We start from the raw sequence: 11,544 nt of genomic DNA, 5'->3' as shown, positions 1-11,544 counted from the left end.
GAAATGACTGGAGCCAAAGCATGGCCTTCCCCGAGATTCCCATCTGGTTGAGGCGATGAAGAAGAATGCTGGTGTTAACGGTGTCGAAGGCGGCACTAAGGTCAAGCAACATGATTGCTGTAGTGCCGCCTTGATCCATTTGCTTCCTGGCCAGCTCAGTTACCGCCAGGAGAGCCGCTTCAGTTCCAAGTTTTGGACGAAAGCCAGCTTGGGAATCGTGGAGGAGATGATTGTTCTCTAAAAATTGAGTGATAACCGAGTTGGCGTGTTTTTCAAGGAGTTTGCTGATCCATGGAAGGAGGGAAATAGGCCGATAATTGGCCATGTTTTCCGGATCCAGAGTGGGTTTTTTCAGCAATGCCTTAACCTGTGCACATTTCCATGCAGTAGGAACTGTACCTGTGGAAATGGAGGTGTTTAGTATGTTAAGGATTACAGGTTTGACTATGTTCTCAATTTTTACTATCTGAGAGGGTGGGGCAGGGTCTGTGGGGGATCCTGATTTTATTTTCGTCATGATAACTGCAAGTGAGTCTTCATCCAGCAAAGGGAACTCAACTAATTTTGGGGTCGTGAGGTTGAATGAACTGGTTCCCAAGTCCTGGGGTAGAATAGGTGGCTGAAAGGCAGAGGCAATTTTTTGTATTTTCCCGTAAAAATACTCAGCTTGACTCTCACATCGAGCCTGGGCTTTACTGGGGTCAGCGGGAACCAGGGGAGTATCAATCAGGAATTTTGCTATTTGGAAGATTTCTCTGGCGGAGTTGGAGGCGGTAACATAATCCAAGGGCTGTTGCAGGGTTGAAGTACGTCTTTGATGTCCCGGAGACTTCAGAACATGAGGCAAGCCAGCATGCCCTAGGAGTCACTCTGAGTTCTAGTGAGATGGGTCCTGTACCTTCTCCTTAGCAAGGCAGAGGATAGCAGTCAGCAGGGCAGGACAGCAGACTAGAAAAGCATTGCTTCCAGTGTGTCAGTACAGCATAGTGGCAGTCCTTGTACCAGTATAGCAGTCCTTCCTCCTGGCAGAATTCTTCACAGGTCCAGTAGTGTCTGATTTGGTAGGGTCAAAGACCCAGTACTTATACCTAGTTGTGCCTTTCAAGTGGAGGTGACTTTAAAGAAGGGTCTAGTATAAGTACCTCCATACCTTCCTGCCATGGAAGGGCAATCAGAATGCAGATAAATACTCAGACCTACCTAACCTTCCTGTGTTTGTGGTTGTCTAGAGGGAAAGCACAAAATGCATTTGTCACCCACCCCAGACGTGTATTGGAGATAGGCTGCAGGCACACAGAGCTGTAAGAGCAGAGAAATGTCCACTTTCTAAAAGTGGCATTTCAAAAGTAGTAATGTTAAATCCAACTTTACCTGTAAAGAGGATGTGTCATTACCATTTCAAAGGTAGGAAACGTGACACAGCCATTCTTTTCTAATCAGGAATTATATCTTAAAAGTGTACTAACGTATTCCCAATGTTAACCTATGAGAGTGTCACCTGGTTAAGAGAGGCCCAGGTAGAAACACCATCCTTTTGCATGCTCACGTTTCTTAAGTTGCCTTCTTGCTTAAACACAGTGACATTTGAAATACATTTGCTTGCGTGTCTGTGCAGAATAATATTCTCTGAATCTGCATTGCTTACATTTTCACTTTATAAGTACACTATCACAATAACTTGAACATTGAGTAGAAGGGATAAAGTTCACTGCGCAAATAATGTTGTTTTTTACTGTCCGGTAGGCGACAGAGCTGTCACAACAGAAGAAACAGTAGTAGCCTGATTGAAGCTCTGGCACGAAAACATGGGGGTGTATATTCTATAAACAGTGTCAACTTGTTTAGTCAGAAGTGTATTTCACTGACACTACAAGTTTGCTGCATGTCAGAATTCCAGCAAGTTGATTCCTGTTTACCTCTACGAGGAGGAATGCTCAGCTTTTAACCAAGACGGGCAGCCAGACTATATTTACCCTCAGGAATGTGGAGTTAGATCACCCCACAGGGATTTTGGCAGATATGCCGACCCTAGTCAAACTAGGTTAGGATGTGCTATATAGGAGAACACTATATTACCGTACTCATATTCACTGTTATAGCAGCATAATGGAATTGTTTATCTCTTTCACTATTCTCATAATGTTAACTTCGCTTTTGTGTTTTACTCAAGAATCACAATACTTCAATAAAACATTGAAACAGGTTGTCTTGTTCTGAGGTTGCATAATCCATCTATCACCTGATTTGGTTTGGTGTACAGATGGTGCACTGTGAGCTAGCAGAACTACAGGCCAACATATCCAGAGGGTGTGCAAGGAATCAGTCTGGCACAATCATGACGTTTATGTTGTCCAACAAACTCACAGGTATCACTGAAAAGTATAAAGCAGTATAACAAGAGGAGTAGGGCTCACAGTAGTGAAACATGAATTTAGGTGATTTCCCTACCAGGACATGCAAAACTTTAAAGTACAGGTCCTACCTTTTACTTTCACAGCACCCGATTTATGTGTAACAAAAGGGGAATTTAAGGCTTGGCAAAGAGTCTTAAATGCTGCAGGCCCACTAGTACCATATAATTTACAGGATTTGGGCACATGAACTTTGCTAGGGACATATTGGTGAATTAAATATATAAATTGTGGCAAAGAGAATGTTACCACATTTTAGGGAGAGAGCACATTCACTTTAGAACTGGTTATCGGTGGTAAAGTCCTAAAGCCAACAAAAACAGGACAGAAAAAGGGGAGGAAGAAGGCAAATAATCTGTGGTATCCCTTCAGAGAGGGCAATTTTCCAACAAAGGCCTTATAATAGTTGACAATACACATGAACAGCACATGGTGCACTGGAAGGCACAAAAGAGCAGTTGTGTGAGACCGCGACCACAAAGAAATGATCATTTATCATAAGAACACATGTTGTAGATTGCACTCATTTTGTGCAGAAGGCTATTTCTTCCAAATGAGAATAATCATGATACATTCAATGTAAAAATCTGTAGCGGTGATATTGGCATGACCACTAGTCAAGGAACATCGGTGCAAGTAGATTTAGGACCAATTAGATCCAGTGATTTATGTATTTATTTATTGTGTGAATGAATGAATAAAGGAATGAATGGATGAATGGATGAATGGATGAATGAATGAATGAATGAATTAATTAATTAATTAATAAAAACTGAGCTGGTGAAACGTGATAGTCCAAATGTAGTAGGACTATTGAACCATAATCCTATCACTACATTTCGATTAGTTCGATACTCCCTAAGAGTAGGGAGATATCCTGGAGCACGGATTAAATCAGTCAAAACTCAGGCTGTGCACGTCCCACCACTTACAGAAACGTGATAGTCACCAGATAGGCATCTTGGCAGTACGTACATTCAAAACAGGAAACTCAAAAAGTTGATGGAAGGTTGCAAGAGTATTAACAGAAATGTTAGTTCTTTAACCCCTTCCATGCTCATGACGAGCTCAGCTCGTCATGCCGTACACTGCTCGTGTGCTCATGACGAGCTGAGCTCGTTAAACTCAATGGGGATCTGCAGAGTTCAGCACCAGGGGGGAATTAATGTAGCATTGAAGGTGTTAAAGCCTTCCTGACGTTTAAATGACAGGAAATAGACTTCAGATTTAGCAGAAGTGCTTGCACAATGGTGGGCTGTGTAGAAAGATCTATCCTACCCTAGCTCTCTCTGAACAAAGACAAGCACTTTGGACTACAAGAACACAGAGACTTTGGAGGCCATAAAAAAGTTTGTCCATAATACATACAATTTAAAAAAAAGATTCTCTGCTTCACAGGCAGCCAATGGAAACAAATGTGGGTGTTGGTGATATGATCGCTTTTACTTAACCGATGAGCCGTTCTTACGACAATATTGTGGATCCGTTGAAGATGACAACAGGCTATATCAGGAAGTCCTGAGTACAGAAGATTGGAGTCATCTAATCTTGACAGGCCTCATGACACTGTCACTTGCCCATGTAGATTAGACTGCAAAACCCAAACACAGTATGTGCAGTGGCATGGAAAGTTAGGGCCCGATGTAGGTAAATGGCATTTATCGATTCGTAAATACCGAATTTTACAGATTCGGTATTTACAAATCGGTAAATGCTATGTAGGTATTTTTACCGATTAATTTACCGAATCTGTAGAATTCGGTAATTACCATTGGTTCCTATGGGCCTAGAGGCCCATAGGAACCAATGGCAATTACCGAATCGGTAAATACCGATTCGGTAAAATTATCTAATTGACAAGGGGGGCAGGGTGTCACTTTGACACCCTGTTGCACCCCTGATTCAGGCTTGTGTGCCATGTGGCACACATACATGCCCATACATGTGTATGTGTGCCACATGGCACAGGTGTACATGCACAGATGTGCATGTACACAGGAATTCGCTATTTACCATCAAATAGCATTTGATGGTAAATAACGAATTCTTAAGGCCCTGTGGCACTGTTTTCAGTGCCACCTACATATCAAATTACCGATTCGGTAAATTTACAGAATCGGTAAATACCGATTCTGTAAATTTACCGAATCGGTAATTTTTTAGCCCCCTTCATCTGAAAATCCAAATACCCAGTTACAACGACTTGCGTTGGGGGGCACTGGATAGTGGAATAGTTTAATTTTCTATTCCAACTCCAGTCCCCATGGATAGTAGGGAAGGTGTTAGATAGAAAATTAAAATATTCCCTATCCAACAGCACCCTCCAGCGAAAGTCGTTGTAACGACTTTCGTTGTAATTCCTGCGTTGTAATGGTAGTGCGTGGTAAAAGTTTCGTTGTAAACTATGTTCCCCACCTGGGTATAAGCAACAAGGGGTTAAATATACTTGTTTAAAAGGATAGGCAGGAAAAAGGCGCCATCGAACGAGTATACAGTACTTAATACCTCAGTTTGGGGCTGCTTCGAAGCACTGTAAATGGCATATGTGTCATAACACAATTGTACACTATTTATTTCATCCACTTGAGAAGGTTACAAATATTTATTACCCTTGAGGAATGAGAGCTCTTGGCCAGCTATTCCCACAGGATGTTGGTTGCAAGCACGCAACATGCTGAGCTATAGAGTTGACTGCGAAATGTAACCAGAGTGATTGAGACGAAGGTTTACCGGCATGTTTGTGCATTTACCCTTCCAATGCTTACAGCAGAGAGGAAGCTATCATAGGTAGAGCTATAAAAAGTTCTAGTCTCGTTTTGAACCAGATTATTGTCTAACCTGTAGTTCACTGTTTCCTCCTTTTCTTATGTCAATGTCCAGTCCTATGTTCATGCCAATGGACAATATTGTTTCATAATTGTTAATTGGGGCCGAAAATGGCTGTGCCATTTTCTCAAGAAATAGCTTTAAAACTATACTGGATAAATGTAGGTAAGATGTATTTATTTTTTTAAACAAAATTAAAGGGAAGCAAAGCTGAGACTTACACATGAAAACCCACATGAACACATATGTAACTAGGGGCAGTAATTATAGTGTTCACAAATATTATTACAGGACGTTTGAATGCTACTGGTGTCACGTGATTACATGACCGACCTGTGCTTCTGCTGACCAGGCACACAGATGCAAGTCACAGGAGACCAGATTCATGAATGTACCTCTAACGCCCACACATTTCAGACGTGCAGTTGTGCACATTTATAAATGTTTTGTTTTTTCATTCTAACCATATGCATTTTAGCACTTTAACTATTATCATTATTAATATTAGTATTGTCAAACTGCACAGACACTCCCAAGGCCGCTGTTACTCATATGTACTCTGTGGCTTGACAGTTCTCCCCACTGGTTCCAGGGCTATCAGCCTCGTGATACCCAAACAGACCAGGTTTGGATAAAAGCATCAGATACTCAACAATATCTGAGATGGAAATCATCAGCGTCTCATGCTGCAGCAGACAGCCGGGACCAATCTGGATCTGTTTGTGATCTGACAGCCCCAGGGGAAGGGAGGGCCCAGAACACACCAAGAGAAGGACTTGAACCGTTCACATGAAAGGGAAGAAGAGGACATTGACCGAGTGAAGTGAAAGAAGATCCCAGAGACAGAAGGATCCAGGCTGTCTCCCTGATTGACAGGTACAGAGAGTGTGGGATTGGAGCTGTGGGATGGTCAGGCATAGCTTCTGCTCCACAGGTGGCCCCATAGGCAAAACGGATATTGTGGACCCACAACTGCACCGCTGCTGCACCTCAGAATAGTGGCCAGTGTGCTTACTCCGTAATAGTTTTCCTGTCACTGCCTATGTCCTACGCTCCATCCTTTCCATGTGTGGTTTCTGCCCCTGGCTCCAGCATTCTGGACATTATATGAGTGTTCAGGCAGGAATAGGGAGTTAATATCGCCTTTCACAACACCCGGGATTTATTTTCTCGGGCAAGGAGAACTAATCTTCATGTTCATTGTGTTCACTGGATAAGAAGGCCCAAACCTCTGCAGCGCAAACCCATTGGTTGCAAGTCCGTAGTATGGATCTGTGAAAGAGGATTGTCTGCAACTAAGGTATGATCTGTATCTACATGTTTAAATTGTACAAACTTACATATAGGATTCAACTGTTATAAATTGCATATGTTGTATTTATATACTGCTTAGTACCCCTGATAAGGCGTTGAAGCGATTTGCAGTGGAGAGCGCAATGCTTTGGAACCCAAGATTAGAGTTCAATGCTTAGTAGATCAGTAATATGTGTTTTCCTTCTTCGGGCAGTGTTGAGTTTGTGCTTTAGAGTTCTTGTGTATTTAGTAGTGTATTGAGGTAAGGATAGCAGTGGTGTAACAAATCTTGAGGGGCCCCCTGCAAAAATACATGGAGGGGTCCCCTTCCGGACTTCATCAGGAGCTCTCAGGCCAGGGTACTGTGCTGAGGGTGCCCCCTATAGCTCGGGCCCATCCTGCACTGCAAGGGCTGCGGGGGCCTTTGTTACGCCACTGATGAAAGTCTTCTGGCTGACCCCCCAAATCGGGTTTTTTATACAGTATTTTTGCATATTAAGTTAAGAGAACTGAAAAATCACTGTGATGTGAGCAAATGCATGATTTCAAAAGAAAATCAGAGCACAAAAAACACACTTTTACACAACATAAAGACTTTGGGGCAGATTTACAATTACTGGCGCATCCCTGCATATCGGCAGGGATGCGCCAGTAATTGTGCGCCGCAGCTCCGCCACCCATGATGCGCCGCATTTACAATGCTTCAAAAAGGGTGGTGGTGCTGGACAGAGTATCTGAATTAAGCAGAACACTCCTACCCAGTCAAAAGATCAGGGCTTGATCCATCACCGTTTTTTAGCTCACTGCACCATCCCAGTTCAGAACCCGGCTACATGCAAATTAGTCTGGCCCTGGCCCAGTGCATCATGGGAACAGGGCAGACCAAACTACCAAGCCAATTCTTTACTGTGAAGGAAACAAGCTTCCGGGGACCGGTTTCTGGCATTGCAGCCGTCTTCGGCCCGGCTTGCTTGAATCCTGATGGTGCAATGAGCAAGGGACTCGCATCTGAGTATACCCTTCCACACTTGTGGTGGCTAAAACGATTCAAAAAGGGGGGTGGTGATGGACAGAGTATCTGAATTAAGCAGAACACTCCTACCCAGTCAAAAGATCAGGGCTTGATCCATCACCGTTTTTTAGCTCACTGCACCATCCCAGTTCAGAACCCGGCTACATGCAAATTAGTCTGGCCCTGGCCCAGTGCATCATGGGAACAGGGCAGACCAAACTACCAAGCCAATTCTTTACTGGGAAGGAAACAAGCTTCCGGGGACCGGTTTCTGGCATTGCAGCCGTCTTCGGCCCGGCTTGCTTGAATCCTGATGGTGCAATGAGCAAGGGACTCACATCTGAGTATACCCTTCCACACTTGTGGTGGCTAAAACGATTCAAAAAGGGGGGTGGTGATGGACAGAGTATCTGAATTAAGCAGAACACTCCTACCCAGTCAAAAGATCAGGGCTTGATCCATCACCGTTTTTTAGCTCACTGCACCATCCCAGTTCAGAACCCGGCTACATGCAACTTAGTCTGGCCCTGGCCCAGTGCATCATGGGAACAGGGCAGACCAAACTACCAAGCCAATTCTTTACTGGGAAGGAAACAAGCTTCCGGGGACCGGTTTCTGGCATTGCAGCCGTCTTCGGCCCGGCTTGCTTGAATCCTGATGGTGCAATGAGCAAGGGACTCACATCTGAGTATACCCTTCCACACTTGTGGTGGCTAAAACGATTCAAAAAGGGTGGTGGTGATGGACAGAGTATCTGAATTAAGCAGAACACTCCTACCCAGTCAAAAGATCAGGGCTTGATCCATCACCGTTTTTTAGCTCATTGCACCATCCCAGTTCAGAACCCGGCTACATGCAAATTAGTCTGGCCCTGGCCCAGTGCATCATGGGAACAGGGCAGACCAAACTACCAAGCCAATTCTTTACTGGGAAGGAAACAAGCTTCCGGGGACCGGTTTCTGGCATTGCAGCCGTCTTCGGCCCGGATTGCTTGAATCCTGATGGTGCAATGAGCAAGGGACTCACTTCTGAGTATACCCTTCCACACTTGTGGTGGCTAAAACGATTCAAAAAGGGGGGTGGTGATGGACAGAGTGTCTGAATTAAGCAGAACACTCCTACCCAGTCAAAAGATCAGGGCTTGATCCATCACCGTTTTTTAGCTCACTGCACCATCCCAGTTCAGAACCCGGCTACATGCAAATTAGTCTGGCCCTGGCCCAGTGCATCATGGGAACAGGGCAGACCAAACTACCAAGCCAATTCTTTACTGGGAGGGAAACAAGCTTCCGGGGACCGGTTTCTGGCATTGCAGCCGTCTTCGGTCCGGCTTGCTTGAATCCTGATGGTGCAATGAGCAAGGGACTCACATCTGAGTATACCCTTCCACACTTGTGGTGGCTAAAACGATTCAAAAAAGGGGGGTGGTGATGGACAGAGTATCTGAATTAAGCAGAACACTCCTACCCAGTCAAAAGATCAGGGCTTGATCCATCACCGTTTTTTAGCTCACTGCACCATCCCAGTTCAGAACCCGGCTACATGCAAATTAGTCTGGCCCTGGCCCAGTGCATCATGGGAACAGGGCAGACCAAACTACCAAGCCAATTCTTTACTGGGAAGGAAACAAGCTTCCGGGGACCGGTTTCTGGCATTGCAGCCGTCTTCGGCCCGGCTTGCTTGAATCCTGATGGTGCAATGAGCAAGGGACTCACATCTGAGTATACCCTTCCACACTTGTGGTAGCTAAAACGATTCAAAAAGGGGGGTGGTGATGGACAGAGTATCTGAATTAAGCAGAACACTCTTACCCAGTCAAAAGATCAGGGCTTGATCCATCACCGTTTTTTAGCTCAGTGCACCATCCCAGTTCAGAACCCGGCTACATGCAAATTAGTCTGGCCCTGGCCCAGTGCATCATGGGAACAGGGCAGACCAAACTACCAAGCCAATTCTTTACTGGGAAGGAACCAAGCTTGCGGGGACCGGTTTCTGGCATTGCAGCCGTCTTCGGCCCGGCTTGCTTGAATCCTGATGGTGCAATGAGCAAGGGACTCACATCTGAGTATACCCTTCCACACTTGTGGTGGCTAAAACGATTCAAAAAGGGGGGTGGTGATGGACAGAGTATCTGAATTAAGCAGAACACTCCTACCCAGTCAAAAGATCAGGGCTTGATCCATCACCGTTTTTTAGCTCATTGCACCATCCCAGTTCAGAACCCGGCTACATGCAAATTAGTCTGGCCCTGGCCCAGTGCATCATGGGAACAGGGCAGACCAAACTACCAAGCCAATTCTTTACTGGGAAGGAAACAAGCTTCCGGGGACCGTTTTCTGGCATTGCAGCCGTCTTCGGCCCGGATTGCTTGAATCCTGATGGTGCAATGAGCAAGGGACTCACATCTGAGTATACCCTTCCACACTTGTGGTGGCTAAAACGATTCAAAAAGGGGGGTGGTGATGGACAGAGTATCTGAATTAAGCAGAACACTCCTACCCAGTCAAAAGATCAGGGCTTGATCCATCACCGTTTTTTAGCTCACTGCACCATCCCAGTTCAGAACCCGGCTACATGCAAATTAGTCTGGCCCTGGCCCAGTGCATCATGGGAACAGGGCAGACCAAACTACCAAGCCAATTCTTTACTGGGAAGGAAACAAGCTTCCGGGGACCGGTTTCTGGCATTGCAGCCGTCTTCGGTCCGGCTTGCTTGAATCCTGATGGTGCAATGAGCAAGGGACTCACATCTGAGTATACCCTTCCACACTTGTGGTAGCTAAAACGATTCAAAAAAGGGGGGTGGTGATGGACAGAGTATCTGAATTAAGCAGAACACTCCTGCCCAGTCAAAAGATCAGGGCTTGATCCATCACCGTTTTTTAGCTCACTGCACCATCCCAGTTCAGAACCCGGCTACATGCAAATTAGTCTGGCCCTGGCCCAGTGCATCATGGGAACAGGGCAGACCAAACTACCAAGCCAATTCTTTACTGGGAAGGAAACAAGCTTCCGGGGACCGGTTTCTGGCATTGCAGCCGTCTTCGGCCCGGCTTGCTTGAATCCTGATGGTGCAATGAGCAAGGGACTCACATCTGAGTATACCCTTCCACACTTGTGGTAGCTAAAACGATTCAAAAAGGGGGGTGGTGATGGACAGAGTATCTGAATTAAGCAGAACACTCTTACCCAGTCAAAAGATCAGGGCTTGATCCATCACCGTTTTTTAGCTCACTGCACCATCCCAGTTCAGAACCCGGCTACATGCAAATTAGTCTGGCCCTGGCCCAGTGCATCATGGGAACAGGGCAGACCAAACTACCAAGCCAATTCTTTACTGGGAAGGAACCAAGCTTGCGGGGACCGGTTTCTGGCATTGCAGCCATCTTCGGCCCGGCTTGCTTGAATCCTGATGGTGCAATGAGCAAGGGACTCACATATGAGTATACCCTTCCACACTTGTGGTGGCTAAAACGATTCAAAAAGGGGGGTGGTGATGGACAGAGTATCTGAATTAAGCAGAACACTCCTACCCAGTCAAAAGATCAGGGCTTGATCCATCACCGTTTTTTAGCTCACTGCACCATCCCAGTTCAGAACCCGGCTACATGCAAATTAGTCTGGCCCTGGCCCAGTGCATCATGGGAACAGGGCAGACCAAACTACCAAGCCAATTCTTTACTGGGAAGGAAACAAGCTTCCGGGGACCGGTTTCTGGCATTGCAGCCGTCTTCGGCCCGGCTTGCTTGAATCCTGATGGTGCAATGAGCAAGGGACTCACATCTGAGTATACCCTTCCACACTTGTGGTGGCTAAAACGATTCAAAAAGGGGGGTGGTGATGGACAGAGTATCTGAATTAAGCAGAACACTCCTACCCAGTCAAAAGATCAGGGCTTGATCCATCACCGTTTTTTAGCTCATTGCACCATCCCAGTTCAGAACCCGGCTACATGCAAATTAGTCTGGCCCTGGCCCAGTGCATCATGGGAACAGGGCAGACC

The 11,544-nt window shown here is 45.6% G+C and overlaps 1 protein-coding gene across 2 annotated transcripts in view; it reads left to right on the top strand.

The window, feature by feature from the left end:
- The first annotated feature begins 6,008 nt into the window (after positions 1-6,008).
- LOC144767684 (chemerin-like receptor 1) overlaps positions 6,009-11,544 on the top strand; it is a 63,757-nt gene continuing 58,221 nt past the window's right edge. The window contains exon 1 of one of the 2 annotated variants that reach the window (XM_078651078.1): positions 6,009-6,113. The gene's annotated coding sequence lies outside the window, so the exon portion shown is untranslated. Of the gene's footprint in view, positions 6,114-6,458; positions 6,538-11,544 lie in introns of those variants that run through there. The other variant, XM_078651079.1, reaches the window with a different exon arrangement.

The sequence above is a fragment of the Lissotriton helveticus genome, chromosome 7, assembly GCF_964261635.1.
Source record: "Lissotriton helveticus chromosome 7, aLisHel1.1, whole genome shotgun sequence".
NCBI classification, from domain to species: domain Eukaryota; kingdom Metazoa; phylum Chordata; class Amphibia; order Caudata; family Salamandridae; genus Lissotriton; species Lissotriton helveticus.
Note: the sequence above shows the minus strand (reverse complement) of the source record. Positions and strands in the feature narration are given on the sequence as shown.